At 44.0% G+C, this 19,089-nt stretch overlaps 1 pseudogene; it reads left to right on the forward strand.

Annotated features, from left to right (window-relative positions):
* Nucleotides 1-3,512: 3,512 nt before the first annotated feature.
* Nucleotides 3,513-13,064, forward strand: LOC115178598 (zinc finger protein 436-like; annotated as a pseudogene).
* The last annotated feature ends 6,025 nt before the right edge of the window (nucleotides 13,065-19,089 follow it).

Raw genomic sequence — 19,089 nt, forward strand, 5'->3', positions numbered from 1 at the left:
TAATTTGATCTGTCCGACCTCTGTAAAGTGTTGTGACATGATTGACTGTCTGTCTGAATGCTGTCTCTGTGTTGTTGATTTCTGTTTTCACTGTATTTTGATTTGATTGATCTGTCTCTACCTCTGTAAAGCGTTGTGACTTTGTTAAATACATTGTGATGTGATCTGATCTAGATGGGAAAAGAACAGAGAACTGCTTTAACAATTACTATTCTAGTATTTAAACATAATATACATATTCACATTCAGTATAGCTCTCTTCACGACAACAGACACAGGTTGGTTCCTTGAAACGGGCGTTTATTGCTGCCTTGCACGTCTTTTTCTCCGATGCATCCACGTCACGCCGTGAGAACTATATGTTTGAATGAACACAGTAACGTTGATAAATTATACAGTACTGAAACTAAGGAATACAAATGGCGTACGGCGCGACAATACAAATGGCGTACGGCGCGACAATACAAATGGCGTACGGCGCGACAATACAAATGGCGCTTGGCGCGACAATACAAATAGAACTTGGCGGGACTATAAACAAAGTTCCATAGGTTGAACAAAACACCTCGTTGGCTGCTTGTCCTGAAAATAGGTTATTGAATCCTTAAAGTCCCTTGAAAGTCCCTTTACTGTCTTAGCCTCTGCCATCAACAATTATTACTTGGAAAATTCCAGAAAATTATGTCATGCTTTAGAAGCTTCTGATAGGCTAATTGACATCATTTGAGTCAATTGGAGGTGTACCAGTGGATGTATTTCAAGGCCTACCTTCAAACTCAGTGCCTCTTTGCTTGACATCATGGGAAAATTTGAAGAAATCAGCCAAGATGTCAGAAACAGAAATTGTACAAAGCTGGTTCATCCTTGAGAACAATTTCCAAACACCTGAAGGTACCACGCTCATCTGTACAAACAATATTACGCAAGTATAAACACCATGGGACCACGCAGCCGTCATACCGCTCAGGAAGGAGACACGTTCTGGCTCCTAGAGATGAATGTACTTTGGTGCGAGAAGTGCAAATCAATCATAGAACAGCAAAGGACCTTGTGAAAATGATAGAAGAAAACAGGTACAAAAGTATCTATATCCACAGTAAAACGAGTCCTATATCGACATAACCTGAAAGGCCGTTCAGCAAGAAAGAAGCCACTGCTCCAAAACCGCCATAAAAAAGCCAGACTACGGTTTGCAACTGCAAATGGGGACAAAGATCATATTTTTGGGAGAAATTTCCTCTGGTCTGATGAAACAAAAATAGAACTGTTTGGCCATAATGACCGTCGTTATGTTTGGAGGGAAAAGGAGGAGGCTTGTTAGCCGAAGAACACCATCCCAACCGTGAATTACGGGGGTGGCAGCATCATGTTGTGGGGGGTGATTTGCTACAGGAGGGACTGGTGCATTTCACAAAATAGATGGCATCATGAGAAAGGAAAATGATGTGGATATTTTGAAGCAACACCTTAAGACATCAGTCAGGAAGTTAAAGATAATTCCAAGATGGCGTAGCAGTTCAGACGTCCTCTACCCTCCTCTTGTCGTGTCCTGTGTATATATATATTTACATATTTTTCTTCACTTATCCTTTTACATTTTTTTCTTCTAAAAACTCAACCTCAAAGCCTCTCCTGCAACCCGCCTCACCAATTTAAAAAAGAAAGTATTATTTACCTCATCTGAATTCCACAACAGAAGCTAGCCAGAGGTTAGCCATTTTCACTGGCTAACGTTGGAGTTCAGCTCGCCACGGTTAGCTGTCCTCAGCTATCCATTAGCTCGAAAAGCTATCGCCAGTTTTTGTACAGCACGACTCAGACCAGAGCATACCGGACCTATTCTCTCTCCTTTCCCCGATTTCTACCGCAGGCTCTGGACATTTACACCTGGATCTTGCAGCTAACTAGCTGCTACCTGAGTGACTATTGGCAACGTTGGTCACGGAATTAACACACATTATTACGGAGCTAGCCAGCTGAAGAGTTCCGTCAGCCACTCGTGGGCTTTTCCTGAGCTAGCCAGCTGAAGTGTCTCCTGGGCTACAATCACCTATCCTGACCCGTTTTACTGCCGATGCGGAGCCCCATCGGGTCTTCACGACTGGACCACCGACGTTATCTGCCCGAGGGAGTTATCCAACAGGCCCCTCCGTCGCGACGTAACCTGATCGCCCATCTGCGGCCGGATAATCGCTAGCTGTCTTATCGGCTGCGATCTGAATAGGTCTATCGGACACTTTTCTTGGGCCACTATAACTAACTATTTTGCCAATTTGGACAGGTCCCCCCTTCCACACGGAACCTCACTAACCCACAGACGGAAACGCACGAGGTGGCTAAAAACAGACCTCCCTCCATTTTCCACCAGCTTGCTACCTACGGCCCGGCTTGCTGTCTGAATCTCACTGGACCCTTTGATCACTAGGCTAAGCATGCCTCTCCTTAATGTCAATATGCAATGTCCATTGCTGTTCTGGTTAGTGTTTATTGGCTTATTTCACTGTAGAGCCTCTAGCCCGGCTCATTATACCTTATCCAACCTCTCAGTTCCTCCACCCTCACATGCTATGACATCTTCTGGTTTCAATGATGTTTCTAGAGATATCTCTCTCATAATCACTAAATGCCTAGGTTTACCTCCTCTGTACTCACATCCCACCATACCTTTGTCTGTACATTATACCTTGAAGCTATTTTATCGGCCCCAGAAACCTGCTCCTTTTTCTCTCTATTCTGGACGTCACAGACGACCAATTCTTATAGCTTACTTATTCTTCTCTGCTCCTCTGGGGATGTAGAGGTGAATCCAGGCCCTGCAGTGCCTGGCTCCACTCCTACTCCCCAGGCGCTCTCTTTTGATGACTTCTGTAACCGTAATAACCTTGGTTTCATGCATGTTAACATTAGAAGCCTCCTCCCTAAGTTTGTTTTATTCACTGCTTTAGCACACTCTGCCAACCCGGATGTCCTAGCTGTGTGTGAATCTTGGCTTAGGAAGTCCACCAAAAACTCTGAAATCTTCATCCCTAACTACAACGTTTTCAGACAAGATAGAACAACCAAAGGGGGCGGTGTTGCAATCTACTGCAGAGATAGCCTGCAGAGTTCTGTCCTGCTATCCAGGTCTGTACCCAAACAATTTGAACTTCTACTTTAAAAAATCCACCTCTCCAAAAACAAGTCTCTCACCGTTGCCGCCTGCTATAGACCCCCCTCGGCCCCTAGCTGTGCTCTGGACACCATATGTGAACTGATTGCCCCCCATCTTTCTTCAGAGCTCGTGCTACTAGGTGACCTAAACTGGGACATGCTTAACACCCCAGCCATCCTACAATCCAAGCTTGATGCCCTCAATCTCACACAAATCATTAATGAACCCACCAGGTACAACCCCAAAGCCGCAAACACTGGCACCCTCATAGATATCATCCTAACCAACGTGCCCTCTAAATACACCTCTGCTGTTTTCAACCAAGATCTCAGCGATCACTGCCTCATTGCCTGCACCCGTAATGGGTCAGCGGTCAAACGACCTCCATTCATCACTGTCATAAGCTCCCTGAAACATTTCAACGAGCAAGCCTTTCTAATCGACCTGGCCCTGGTATCCTGGAAGGATATTGACCTCATCCCGTCAGTAGAGGATGCCTGGTTATTTAAAAAAAAATGCCTTCCTCACCATCTTAAATAAGCATGCCCCTTTCAAGAAATTTAGAACCAGGAACAGATATAGCCCTTGGTTCTCCCCAGACCTGACTGCCCTTAACCAACACAAAAATATCCTGTGGCGTTCTGCATTAGCATCGAACTGCCCCCGCGATATGCAACTTTTCAGGGAAGTTAGAAACCAATACACACAGGCAGTTAGAAACGCCAAGGCTAGCCTTTTCAAACAGAAATTTGCTTCGTGCAACTCCAACTCTAAAAAGTTCTGGGACATTGTAAAGTCCATGGAGAATAAGAACACCTCCTCCCAACTGCCCACTGCACTGAGGATAGGAAACTCTGTCACCACCGATAAGCCCACTATAATTGAGAATTTCAATAAGCATTTTTCTACGGCTGGCCATGCTTTCCACTTAACTACCCCTACTGCATTCAACAGCACTGCACCCCCCACAGCTACTCGCCCAAGCCTCCCCATTTCTCCTTCTCCCAAATCCATTCAGCTGATGTTCTGAAAGAGCTGCAAAATCTGGACCCCTACAAATCAGCTGGGCTTGACAATCTGGACCCTTTCTTTCTAAAATTATCTGCCGAAATTATTGCAACCCCTATTACTAGCCTGTTCAATCTCTCTTTCGTGTCGTCTGAGATTCCCATAGATTGGAAAGCAGCTGCTGTCATCCCCCTCTTCAAAGGAGGTGACACTCTTGACCCAAATTGCTACAGACCTATATCCATCCTACCCTGCCTTTCTAAGGTCTTCGAAAGCCAAGTCAACAAACAGATTACCGACCATTTCGAATCCCACCGCACCCTCTCCGCTATGCAATCTGGTTTCAGAGCTGGTCATGGGTGCACCTCAGCCACGCTCAAGGTCCTAAACGACATCGTAACCGCCATCGATAAGAAACAATACTGTGCTGCCGTATTCATTGACCTGGCCAAAGCTTTTGACTCTGTTAATCACCACATCCTCATCGGCAGACTCAGTAGCCTTGGTTTCTCAAACGATTGCGTCGCCTGGTTCACCAACTACTTCTCTGACAGAGTTCAGTGTGTCAAATCGGAGGGTCTGCTGTCCGGACCTCTGGCACTCTCTATGGGGGTACCACAGGGTTCAATTCTTGGGCCAACTCTTTTCTCTGTATACATCAATGATGTTGCTCTTGCTGCTGGTGAATCTCTGATCCACCTCTACGCAGATGACACCATTCTGTATACTTCTGGCCCTTCTTTGGACACTGTGTTAACAACCCTCCAGACGAGCTTCAATGCCATTCAACTCTCCTTCCGTGGTCTCCAACTGCTCTTAAATACAAGTAAAACTAAATGCATGCTCTTCAACCGATTGCTGCCTGCACCTGCCCACCTGTCCAGCATCACTTCTCTGGACGGTTCTAACTTAGAATTTGTGGACAACTACAAATACCTAGGTGTCTGGTTAGACTGTAAACTCTCCTTCCAGACTCACATCAATCATCTCCAATCCAAAGTTAAATCTAGAATTGGCTTCCTATTTCGCAACAAAGCATCCTTCACTCATGCTGCCAAACATACCCTCGTAAAACTGACCATCCTACCAATCCTCGACTTCGGCGATGTCATTTACAAAATAGCCTCCAATACCCTACTCAACAAGCTGGATGCAGTCTATCACAGTGCCATCCGTTTTGTCACCAAAGCCCCATATACTACCCACCACTGCGACCTGTACGCTCTCGTTGGCTGGCCTTCGCTTCATAATCGTCGCCAAACACATTGGCTCCAGGTCATCTACAAGACCCTGCTAGGTAAAGTCCCCCCTTATCTCCGCTCACTGGTCACCATAGCAGCACCCAACTGTAGCACGCGCTCCAGCAGGTATATCTCTCTGGTCACCCCTAAAGCCAACTCCTCCTTTGGTCGTCTCTCCTTCCAGTTCTCTGCTGCCAATGACTGGAACGAACTACAAAAATCTCTGAAACTGGAAACACTTATCTCCCTCACTAGCTTTAAGCACCAGCTATCAGAGCAGCTCCCAGATCACTGCACCTGTACATTGCCCATCTATAATTTAGCCCAAACTACTACCTCTTCCCCTACTGTATTTATTTATTTTATTTATTTTGCTCCTTTGCACCATATTATTTATATTTTAACTTTGAACTTTCTTCAAACTACAAATCTACCATTCCAGTGTTTTACTTGCTATACTTTATTTACTTTGCCACCATGGCATTTTTTTGCCTTTACCTCCCTTATCTCACATCATTTGCTCACATTGTATATAGTCTTGTTTTTTTTTCTACTGCATCATTGATTGTATGTTGTTTTACTCCATGTGTAACTCTGTGTTGTTGTATGTGTCGAACTGCTTTGCTTTATCTTGGCCAGGTCGCAATTGTAAATGAGAACTTGTTCTCAACTTGCCTACCTGGTTAAATAAAGGTGAAATTAAAAAATAAAAAAAGCTTGGTCGCAAATGGGTCTTCCAAATGGACAATGACCTCAACCATACTTCCAAACTTGTGGCAAAATGGCTTAAGGTTTGTGGAAGGCTACCCGAATTGTTTGGTCTTCTCTGTGGCTCAGTTGGTAGGGCATGGTGTTTGCAACGCCAGCATGGTGCAACGCCAGGGTTGTGGGTTCGATTCCCACGGGGGGCCCGTACAAAACAAACCAAAAAATGCATGAAATGAAATGTATGCACTCACTACTGTAAGTCGCTCTGGATAAGAGTGTCTGCTAAATTACTAAAATGTAAAAATGTTTGACTCAAGTTAAACAATTTAAAGGCAATGCTACCAGATACTAATTGAGTGTATGTAAACTTCTGACCCACTGGGAATGTGATTAAAGAAATAAAACCTGAAATAAATAATTCTCTCTGCTATTATTCTGACATTTCACATTCTTAAAATAAAGTGGTGATCCTAACTGACCTAAAACAGGGCATTTTTTACTAGGATTAATTGTCAGGAATTGTGAAAAACTGAGTTTGAATGTATTTGGCTAAGGTGTATGTAAACTTCTGACTTCAACTGTATGTGTTATGGCTTTACACCCCCTGCTATATTGTGGATAAAGAGTTACCTGTCTAACAGAACACAGAGGGTGTTCTTTAATGGAAGCCTCTCCAACATAATCCAGGTAGAATCAGTAATTCCCCAGGGCAGCTGTCTAGGCCCATTGCTTTTTTCAATCTTTACCAACGACACGCCACTGGCTTTGAGTAAAGCCAGTGTGTCTATGTATGCAGATGACTCAACACTATACACGTCAGCTACTACAGCGAGTGAAATCACTGCAACACTTAACAAAGAGCTGCAGTTAGTTTCGGAATGGGTGGCAAGGAATAAGTTAGTCCTAAATATTAAAAAAATTAATAGTAATAATAATTGTATTTTTGGACAAATCATTCACTAAACTCTAAACCTCAAAGAAATCTTGTAATTACTAATGTGGAAATTGAGCAGGTTGAGGTGACTAAACTGCTTGGAGTAACCCTGGATTGTAAACTGTCATGGTCAAAACATATTGATACAACAGTAGCTAAGATGGGGAGAAGTCTGTCCATAATAATGCTCTGCCTTCTTAACAACACTAACAACAAGGCAGGTCCTACAGGCCCTAGTTTTGTCGCACCTGGGCTACTGTTCAGTCGTGTGGTCAGATGCCACAAAGAGGGACCTAGGAAAATTACAATTTGCTCGGAACAGGGTAGCACAGCCCTTAAATGTACCCGGAGAGCTAACATTAATAATATGCATGTCAATCTCTCCTGGCTCAAAGTGGAAGGGAGATTTGACTTCATCACTGCTGTTTTTGTAAGAAATGTTGACGAGCTGAATGCACCGAGGTGTCTGTTTTAAACGACTAGCACACAGCTCGGTCACCCATGCATACCCCACAAGACATGCCACCAGAGGTCTCTTCACAGTCCCCAAGTCCAGAACAGACTATGGGAGGCGCACAGTTCTACAAAGAGCCATGACTACATGGAACTCTATTCCACATCAGGTAATTGATGCAAGCAGTAGAATCTGCTTGCAGGTATAAAATACACCTTATGGAACAGCGGGGACTGTGAAGAGACACAGGCACATACACATGATAAGACACACACTCTACACACACGTACACATGGATGTTGTATTGTAAATATGTGATAGTGGAGTAGTGGCCTGAGGGAACACATTAAATGTACTTGGCTACCTGGGGCGGCAGGTAGCCTAGTGGTTAGAGCATTGGACTAGTAACCGAAAGGTTGCAAAATCAAATCCCCGAGCTGACAAGGTAAACATCTGTCGTTCTACCCTGAACAAGGCAGTTAACCCACTGTTCCTAGACAGTCATTGAAAAATAAGAATTTGTTCTTAACTGACTTGCCTAGTTAAATAAAGGTTAAAAAAATATGTATTGGGTAAAGTTTTATCAAATGTAATGTCATGAAATATTTTAAATTCTATATAACAGCCTTAATGTTGCTGGACTCCAGGAAGCTGCTGCATGATGGAGATCCTTATACTGATACAGATGAATCACTTAATAATTCATAAACGCAATATTCATTGTCTTTGGTAAGTATTCAGACCCTTTGACTTTTTCCACATTTTGTTACATTACAGCCTTATTCTAAAATTGATTAAATCGATTTTTTTCCCGCCTCATAAATCTACACACAATACCCCATATTGACATCACAATACCCCATAATGACATCACAATACCCCATAATGGCAAAACAAAAACTGTTTTTTAGAAACGTTAGCAAATGTATTAAAAATAAAAAACAGAAATACTTTATTTATATAAGTATTCAGACCCTTTGCTATGAGACTCGAAATTGAGCTCAGGTGCATCCTGTTTCCATTGATCATCCTTGTGATGTTTCTACAACTTGATTGGAGTCCACCTGTGGTAAATTAAATTGATTGGACACTCACACCTGTCTATATAAGGTCACACAGTTGACAGTGCATGTTAGAGCAAAAACCAAGCCATAAGGTTGAAGGAATTGTCCGTAGAGCTCCGAGACAGGATTGTGTCGAGGCACAGATCTGAGGAAGGGTTAAAAAAAAAAATCTGCGGCATTGAATGTCCCCAAGAACACAGTGGCCTCTATCATTCTTAAATGGAAGAAGTTTGGAACCACCAAGACTCTTCCTAGAGTTGGCCGCCCGGCCAAACTGAGCAATCAGGGGAGAAGGCCTTGGTCAGGGAGGTGACCAAGAACCCGATGGTCAGTCTGACAGAGCTCCAGAGTTCTCTGTGGAGATGGGAGAACCTTCCAGATGGACAACCATCTCTGTAGCACTCCACCAATCAGGCCTTTATGGTAAAGTGGCCGGATGGAAGCCACTCCTCAGTGAAAGGCACATGACAGCCAGATTGAAGTTTGCCAAAAGGCACCTAAAGGACTCTCAGACCATGACAAACAAGATTCTCTGGTCTGATGAAACCAAGACTGAACTCTTTGGCCTGAATGACAAATATCACGTCTGGAGGACACCTGGTACCATCCCTAAGGTGAAGCATGGTGGTGGCTGCATCATGCTGTGGAGATGTTTTTCAGTTGCAGGGACTGGGAGACTAGTCAGGATTGAGGCAAAGATGAATGGAGCAAAGTACAGAGAGATCCTTGATGACCTGCTCCAGAGTGCTCAGGAACTCAGACTGGGTCGAAGGTTCACCTTCCAACAGGACAACGACCCTAAGCACACAGCCAAGACAACGCAGGAGTGGTTTCGGGATAAGTCTCTGAATGTCCTTGAGTAGCCCAGTCAGAGCCGGACATTGAACCTGATCAAACATCTCTGGAGACCTGAAAATAGCTGTGCAGCAACGTTCCCCATCCAACCTGACAGAGCTTGAGAGGATTTGCGGAGAAGAATGGGAGAAACTCCCCAAATACCGGTGTGCCAAGCTTGTAGCGTCATACCCAAGACGACTCGAGGCTGTAATCGCTGCCAAAGGTATTTCAACAAAATACAGAGTAAAGGGTCTGAATACTTATGTAAATGTAATATTTCCATTTTTTATTTTTATAAATTAGCAACATTTTTAAAAAAAATAAACGTTTTTTTCTTTGTCATTATGGGGTTTTGTGATGTCATTATGGGGTATTGTGATGTCATTATGGGGTATTGTGATGTCATTATGGGGTTTTGTGATGTCATTATGGGGTATTGTGATGTCATTATGGGGTATTGTGATATCATTATGGGGTATTGTGTGTAGATTGATTGATTTCTTAAAACAATTTAATACATTTTAAAAGAAGGCTGTAACCTAACAAAATGTGGAAAAAGTCAAGGATCTGAATCCTTTCCGAAGGCACTGTACATCAGTAAAAACACTACCTTATTGGTAGATCTACTTTTACTTGTTTATAAACTTTCATTATCCTCCTCAAGACTTCTTATTTCATTATCCTCCCTCCTCAAAATATTTGTAAGATACCAATGTGTACTTCATCCATAATCTATGAGCAGAATTACTGTTTTACCTCAATTAGCCACAACATTCCTAGTTTGAAAGCGACTGTTTTTCTGGAACTTGTGCTGCACCATTCTCCCTACATTTCCCCCACGTGGGCAAATGAGCTTCAGCCCCCCACCATATGAGTGATGGCTAGCAAGAGGCTCATCATGCACCCACAGCAGAGCAAAAAGAGAGTAATATCGTGGTGCACAAATCTACATGTGACGTAGTACGCATTTTTTGGGAACCACTTTTGGCTTGTGAGCACTACTTTAAGAAAAAAGTATTCAAAAGTAAAGGAGAATCTCTTTAAACTTACAGAAGGAAAATAAAGCATCTGAAACTAAGTATAATAGTTGGCAGGGGAATTTACTTCAACATGATTGTTTTGATGCAGCCTGTTTCCAATACCTTTTCAGGCTGTTTCCAATCAGACTGTTTCCAATCCCTTTTCAGGCTGTTTCCAATCCCCTTTCAGGCTGTTTCCAATACCTTTTCAGGCTGTTTCCAATCCCTTTTCAGGCTGTTTCCAATCCCCTTTCAGGCTGTTTCCAATACCTTTTCAGGCTGTTTCCAATCCCCTTTTCAGACTGTTTCCAATCCCTTTTCAGGCTGTTTCCAATCCCTTTCAGGCTGTTTCCAATCCCTTTTCAGGCTGTTTCCAATCCCTTTCAGGCTGTTTCCAATCCCTTTTCAGGCTGTTTCCAATCCCTTTCAGGCTGTTTCCAATCCCTTTTCAGGCTGTTTCCAATCCCTTTCAGGCTGTTAGCTAGGCTGTTTCCAATCCCTTTCAGACTGTTTCCAATCCCTTTCAGGCTGTTTCCAATCCCTTTCAGGCTGTTTCCAATCCCCTTTCAGACTGTTTCCAATCCCTTTTCAGGCTGTTTCCAATCCCTTTCAGGCTGTTTCCAATCCCTTTTCAGGCTGTTTCCAATCCCTTTCAGGCTGTTTCCAATCCCTTTTCAGACTGTTTCCAATCCCCTTTCAGGCTGTTTCCAATCCCTTTTCAGACTGTTTCCAATCCCTTTTCAGACTGTTTCTAATCCCCTTTCAGACTGTTTCCAATCCCTTTTCAGGCTGTTTCCAATACCTTTTCAGGCTGTTTCCAATCCCTATTCAGACTAATTCTTGTAGATATTTTATAAGACTGTTTTGATGCATGCCTGTTTCCAATACCTTTTCAGACTGTTTTCTAAGACCCTTCTACATCTGTTTGAATGCTTATACCACTTTTTTTGCATAACAACGGTGAAGTTCAATACTGTTTTAATTAGTTTTTATTCAGGTCTCTCTGTTTAAATAACCACTGTCTTCGGCAGGAGAAAGACCAGACTCAGAGGAACCAGAGACAGAGACGTCCAATCCAGCAAGACGACACCACTGCTCCCACTGCGGGAAGAGTTTTACTCAGTTATGGAGACTAAAAAGGCATGAGAGGACACACACAGGAGCAAAGCCTTTCCACTGCTCCCTCTGTGGAAAGTGTGTTACAGATTTAGGGAGACTAAAAATGCATAAGAGAATACACACAGGAGAGAAGCCTCATCACTGCTTCTAGTGTGGAAAGAGTTTTACCGAGTTAGGCAACATGAAAAGGCATGAAAGAACACACACAGGAGAGAAGTGTTACCAATGCTCCCAGTGTGGAAAGAGTTTTAACAGGTTAGGGAACCTGAAAATGCATGAGAGAATACACACAGGGGAGAAGCCTTTCCACTGCTCCCTGTGTGAAAAGAGTTTTACAGAGTTGAGCAACATGAAAAGGCATGAGCGGACACACACAGGAGAGAAGCTTCATCACTGCTCCCAGTGTGGAAAGAGTTTTACCAGGTTAGGTAACCTGAAAATGCATGAGAGAATACACATAGAAGAGAAACCTTACCAATGCGCCCTCTGTGGAAAGCATTTTAAAGAGTTAGGGACTCTGAAAATGCATGAGAGGACACACACAGGAGAGAAGCCTCATCACTGCTCCCAGTGCGGAAAGAGTTTTAACAGTTTAGGGAACCTGAAAATGCATGAGAGAATACACACAGGGGAGAAGCCTTTCCACTGCTCCCTGTGTGAAAAGAGTTTTACAGAGTTGAGCAACATGAAAAGGCATGAGCAGACACACACAGGAGAGAAGCTTCATCACTGCTCCCAGTGTGGAAAGAGTTTTACCAGGTTAGGTAACCTGAAAATGCATGAGAGAATACACACAGGAGAGAAACCTTACCAATGCTTCCTGTGTGGAAAGAGTTGTACCTCATTAAAGGCATTTGAAAGAGCATGAAAGAGTCCACACCATAGAGAAACGTTAGCAATGCTCCTCTTGTGAAATTATATATTTTGTAACCAGTTAGGGCACCTGAAAGACTATGAGGTAATACATAAATCCCTTACCACTGTTCCAGTGTGGAAACGAATATATCACATGAAATTATACTTAAAGCATAGAGAACACAAATTATCCCACACTTTGACTGCGAAATTGTGATTCTGTGATTTTGGTATTTTCATGCCACATGAAATCGAATTGTATAAAGCAGACTCAAAAATACGTTATTTTTTTATATAAAATTATATATATATTTTTTACATTACCTGAATATGAAGCAGGCTATGTCAGTTTGAATGTATCCGAGTAAAGAACGTCACACTGCTTACTTAGCGAGTACCACTTTCCCCCGATTAGACACATACCTATGGGGGGTGATTCATTCCAGAATTAAACCTGCAACACTACCACCGTCTGGCTGTTGCAATTGAATGTGTGACTGACATGTCGTGATAACAACGAACACACCTACAACGTCTTTGCACAAAATGGTACTGTCGAGGTGACTAGTACGGGCCGCCTCCCAGACGGACCTACTAGCTTCACTCATGCGCGGCTACTCTGTGGATCTTCTCTTGACCTCACAGGGAAGGTCAACTCCCACCGCGCGCTGTAGGTCTGGATTATCCCTCGGTACGAGCCTCTTTCCTGGTGAGGCGACCTCCCTGTCTTCCTACCCTGAGCTGAGTTAGCAGTGGATCCCTGAGCTCCAGTTTCTCAACCCGGGTCACCCCTCTTGATCTATCCCTGCTTGCCACAGAGGTTAGCTCACTACTTCCTTCTGCTTACACTTCACGGGTAGTTTGGAACACTATACTACACGTCAGCGGGGGGTATTTTTGTGTACAACACCAACGAGCAATCCAAAATGTATTTATAGTCCGCTATGTACTATTTTATTGCGTGGCGTGGCTCTTAGTGCGTGTTATCTCGCCGTTCACGGAGGATACGTTACACCACGGTGTTAAACAATTTTTAATAAGCGCGGCATAATCTCAGACATTCCTGCTAGCGTCTGGTCCTCCCTTTGTCATTGACCGGACAGCACCCTCGCGGGTGTCACACTCGCCTAGTCCCGGGTATAGGGTTTCAGCTAAGACTAATTACTTCAAATGAATGATTTAATGAGCCTCTAGTTATTCTAATGCTTATCTTCTTCTTCAGCACTTTATTCAACAAATCATTTAACTAGTTCATGAAAACAAGTAACACTTCTCTTTTGGTTCCACAAGTTAATGAAAACCAGTAACACTTCTCTTTTGGTTCCACTAGTTAATGAAAACCAGTAACACTTCTCTTTTGGTTCCACTAGTTAATGAAAATCAGTAACACTTCTCTTTTGGGTCCACTAGTTAATGAAAACCAGTAACACTTCTCTTTTGGTTCCACTAGTTAATAAAAATCAGTAACACTTCTCTTTTGGGTCCACTAGTTAATGAAAACCAGTAACACTTCTCTTTTGGGTCCACTAGTTAATGAAAACCAGTAACACTTCTCTTTTGGTTCCATAGTTTCACAACTGATGGATTTTATAGATTTTTTATATAGTGATTATAATACAGTAGCTTCTAACAATAGTAATTAAGTTCTGTTCTTACCTTACCCCACAAAAACTTCTAATACATCAATCAGCTCCTGATGGGTCTTCCTAGAGTCCTTTCCTTATTTTTTTACATTGGTATTTCTACAGTTTTTCCCAAGCCCATGCCTCCTTTGACTACAGCCACACAAGACATCCTCACCCCTGTACACGTGGCAATTAAGCAAAGTTCCATAACACATTGTCTCCTTCACATGTGAAGTCTACACAGAATCAGGTAACACATTGGTTCCTAGGTGGCGATATTCCGTGGTGTCATCTGCTTCACGGCCCACGTGCCATCAGGCAACTCCACCAGCTCCATCCCAGAGCCGAGGTTTGACGGGGGTGTTGCCATATATGTTGAACCTCCGGCAGAGGAACTTCTGCATACAGTCTACCTTCACCCTCCTGGAGAGGAACCTCTGTATACACTCTACCTTCACCCTCCGGCAGAGGAACCTCTGCATACAGTCTACCTTCACCCTCCGGCAGAAGAACTTCTGCATACGGTCTACCTTCACCCTCCTGGAGAGGAACCTCTGTATACACTCTACCTTAACCCTCCGGCAGAGGAACCTCTGCATACAGTCTACCTTCACCCTCCGGCAGAGGAACTTCTGCATACAGTCTACCTTCACCCTCCTGGAGAGGAACCTCTGTATACACTCTACCTTCACCCTCCGGCAGAGGAACCTCCGCATACAGTCTACCTTCACCCTCCGGCAGAGGAATCTCTGCATACAGTCTACCTTCACCCTCCTGGAGAGGAACCTCTGCATACAGTCTACCTTCACCCTCCGGCAGAGGAACCTCTGCATACAGTCTACCTTCACCCTCCGGCAGAGGAACCTCTGCATACAGTCTAACTTCACCCTCCGGCAGAGGAATCTCTGCATACAGTCTACCTTCACCCTCCGGCAGAGGAACCTCTGCATACAGTCTACCTCCACCCTCCGGCATATGAAGGTAGTCTACCTTCACCCTCCGGCAGAGGAATCTCTGCATACAGTCTACCTTCACCCTCCGGCAGAGGAATCTCTGCATACAGTCTACCTTCACCCTCCGGCAGAGGAATCTCTGCATACAGTCTACCTTCACCCTCCGGCAGAGGAACCTCTGCATACAGTCTACCTTCACCCTCCGGCAGATGAAGGTAGTCTACCTTCACCCTCCGGCAGAGGAATCTCTGCATACAGTCTACCTTCACTCTCCGGCAGAGGAACCTCTGCATACTGTCTACCTTCACCCTCCGGCAGAGGAATCTCTGCATACAGTCTACCTTCACCCTCCGGCAGAGGAATCTCTGCATACAGTCTACCTTCACCCTCCGGCAGAGGAACCTCTGCATACAGTCTACCTTCACCCTCCGGCAGAGGAACCTCTGTATACAGTCTACCTTCACCCTCCGGCAGAGGAACCTCTGCATACAGTCTACCTTCCTACCGTGCAACTTTGTACTTCATGCCTTTCTGCCTTTGACAAGGTTTTACTGCTCTCTAGCTACTTGTGGTTGAGGCCTCTTCCTGTCCTTCTTCCTCTTGTCATTGAGGCCTCTTCCTGTTCTTCTTCCTCTTGTGGTTGAGGCCTCTTCCTGTCCTTCTTCCTCTTGTGTTTGAGGCCTCTTCCTGTCCTTCTTCCTCTTGTGATTGAGGCCTCTTCCTGTTCTTCTTCCTCTTGTGATTGAGGCCTCTTCCTGTCCTTCTTCCTCTTGTGTTTGAGGCCTCTTCCTGTTCTTCTTCCTCTTCTTCTGGATCTTTCTTGTCTCAGTGTTACCAGAGTCCTGTCTGGGGACTGGAGGAGTCATCTGGTCACATTGACTAGGCTTCATTCCCGACAGTACACATAATCATCTGGAGATGTGTGCAACAAAAGTTCAACATTCACCTTCCTCTACCATTTCTGTCAAGCCGTCTACAAAATACAATTTTATGCATATGGTTTTCATAAATCCAACGTATGCACCACACAGGACGCATTGCAACTGTCTCTGCGACGCAATGCCGCAAGGCAAACATAGCGTTCCATTGGAAATGAATTAACGTCTGGTGTACCAAAATGCAATGACGCTGTAGGTGGTATCGAGGCGTTACTAACGTCTGCGTGTTAATAAAAGCCATAAGATGCATAGTTACAATGTAAAACATTGATATGGCAGGTAACCTAGTGGTTAGAGCATTGCACCAGTCTTATCTAAGGGCCTCCTTCTTGTCATTGCACCAGTCTTATCTAAGGGCCTCCTCCTTGTCATTGCACCAGTCTTATCTAAGGGCCTCCTTGTCAGTGCACCAGTCTTAACTAAGGGCTTCTCTTTTGTACATACATGTACAGACAAACCATTCAATATGAAAGTAGATCTGTTGAAATTATTCAACTTAAACACAAGTTTCCCAAAATACTGTTTTTGGCTTAGAAACCCAACAAAGAACTGTTACTTATTTAAACCCAAAAAGCACATTCTATCCTATGGTTAATAACTCCTCCATTAATACCTGTTGTAGGTCAGTCCAATAAGAAGCTATGTATGTGTCCTATGGTTAATAACTCCTGCATTAATACCTGTTGTAGGTCATTCCAACAGATATACAGATATAGGCCTCTGAACAGTAGGACATAGGACAGATGCAGGCTGAACAGTAGGACATAGGATAGATATAGTCCTCTGAACAGTAGGACATAGGACAGATAAAGGCCTCCTAACAGTAGGACATAGGACAGATAAAGGCCTCTGAACAGTAGGACATAGGACAGATGTAGGCTGAACAGTGGGACATAGGACAGATAAAGCCCTCTGAACAGTGAGACATAGGACAGATAATATGATGATACCCCCTGTCCGGGGGTATCATCGGATGGGGCCACAGTGTCTTCTGATCCCTCCTGTCTCAGCCTCCAGTATTTATGCTGCAGTAGTTTATGTGTCGGGGGGCTAGGGTCAGTCTGTTACATCTGGAGTATTCTCTTGTCTTATCCGGTGTCCTGTGTGAATTTAAATATGCTCTCTCTTTCTTTCTTTCTCTCGGAGGACCTGAGCCCTAGGACCATGCCTCGGGACTACCTGGCATGATGACTCCTTGCTGTCCCCAGTCCACCTGGCCATGCTGCTGCTCCAGTTTCAACTGTTCTGCCTGCGGCTACGGAACCCTGACCTGTTCACCGGACGTGCTTGTTGCACCCTCGACAATTACTATGATTATTATTATTTGACCATGCTGGTCATTTACGAACATTTTAACATCTTGACCATGTTCTGTTATAATATCCACCCGGCACAGCCAGAAGAGGACTGGCCACCCCTCATAGCCTGGTTCCTCTCTAGGTTTCTTCCTAGGTTTTTGGCCTTTCTAGGGAGTTTTTCCTAGGGAGTTTTTCCTAGCCACCGTGCTTCTTTCACATGCATTGCTTGCAGTTTGGGGTTTTAGGCTGGGTTTCTGTACAGCACTTTGAGATTTCAGCTGATATACGAAGGGCTATATAAATAAATTTGATTTGATTTTGATTTGAGATAAAGGCCTCTGAACAGTGGGACATAGGACAGATAAAGGCCTCTGAACAGTAGGACAGAGGACAGATAAAGGCCTCTGAACAGTGCGACATAGGACAGATAAAGGCCTCTGAACAGTAGGACATAGGACAGATAAAGGCCTCTGAACAGTAGGACATAGGACAGATAATGGCCTCTGAACAGTAGGACATAGGACAGATAATGGCCTCTGAACAGTAGGACATAGGACAGATAATGGCCTCTGAACAGTAGGACATAGGACAGATAAAGGCCTCTGAACAGTGGGACATAGGACAGATAAAGGCCTCTGAACAGTAGGACATAGGACAGATAATGGCCTCTGTCTCTCAAACAGAGAATTAGTGAACATAATTGTTCAACCAGAAGAAAGGACAGGGATTATCCAGTCGCAGAACATTTTAATGACCAAAAACATGACATTTCTACCTTTTTAGATTTTGTGGCGTAGAGAAAGTCTAGATATCAGACAGGGGAGGTGATATAAATAACACTGAGTATAAGAGAATGTTTTGGTCTTTTCACCCTGCAGACATTATCCCCTAAATGTCTTAATGATGAAATGCCCATGTTGTGTTGTAAATGTGAACATGAACTAATGCCACCACTTCATCCTCAAAGAACCTCGTGAAAAACCTTTTGGGGTTTATTTTTTAACAAGACCCCCGTATTAATAATACACATAAAAACAACAACACAATATTTTAGTTCTCAGTGTTTATTAGGATTTTAGTGGCAAAGCAGAATAAAACAATCCACAAAAAAAATATCTAAATATGAGGTAAACTCCCAGCAGAACCCCAAGTCCAATGGGTATACCCTCCGGCGTGTTGATGCTAATGTGTTGATGTTCTCCGTATCCAGAATGATTTAGCAGTGCATGGTGATCGAACAGGTTTTCTGTTATATTCATCAGAGGTGTAGGGAAGGTGAAGTCTGTGAATCCCGAAAATAGTTGTTATACAGATGATTAACAAAACATGCACACGACAGTGGTGAATGAAAAAAAAAATGTGATAATGGTTTTCGTACACATACCTTGTTCGTAATGTATTGGGATATTAATTGACGATCTCCAACAGACGCCAGACTCCGGCCTTCAGTAGACGCCAGACAGTGTAGGCCGGCGACCATCAACAAGTCAACGGGACGGAGGGACAGGTGTGGGGGGAGAGAAGGGACTGGTCCTTACTAGCTTGAGACGGGAGACAACGAAGGATCTCACATCCTCAATCATGTTGGGCCACCAGAATTTCCGCCTCAGGAACTTCAGTGTCCGATTAACCCCTGGATGCCCTGTTCATTTAGAGGAGTGTCCCCTCGGAGTCCCTCTCCTCGTTTGAAACATCGTGTTGACGGGAAAGGGCGTCTGCTTTCTGATTTTTGGATCCCGGGTGATAGGCTAGAGTGAAGTTGAACCAGTTAAAAAACAGAGGCCACCTGGCCTGGCGAGGGTTTAACCTCTTGGCTTCTTGAATGGAGACCAAGTTCTTATAGTCCGTTCATCTCATGAAAGGATGAGGTGCCCCCTCCAACCAG

Source organism: Salmo trutta, chromosome 38, assembly GCF_901001165.1.
Source record: "Salmo trutta chromosome 38, fSalTru1.1, whole genome shotgun sequence".
In the NCBI taxonomy this organism is placed as follows: Eukaryota; Metazoa; Chordata; class Actinopteri; order Salmoniformes; family Salmonidae; genus Salmo; species Salmo trutta.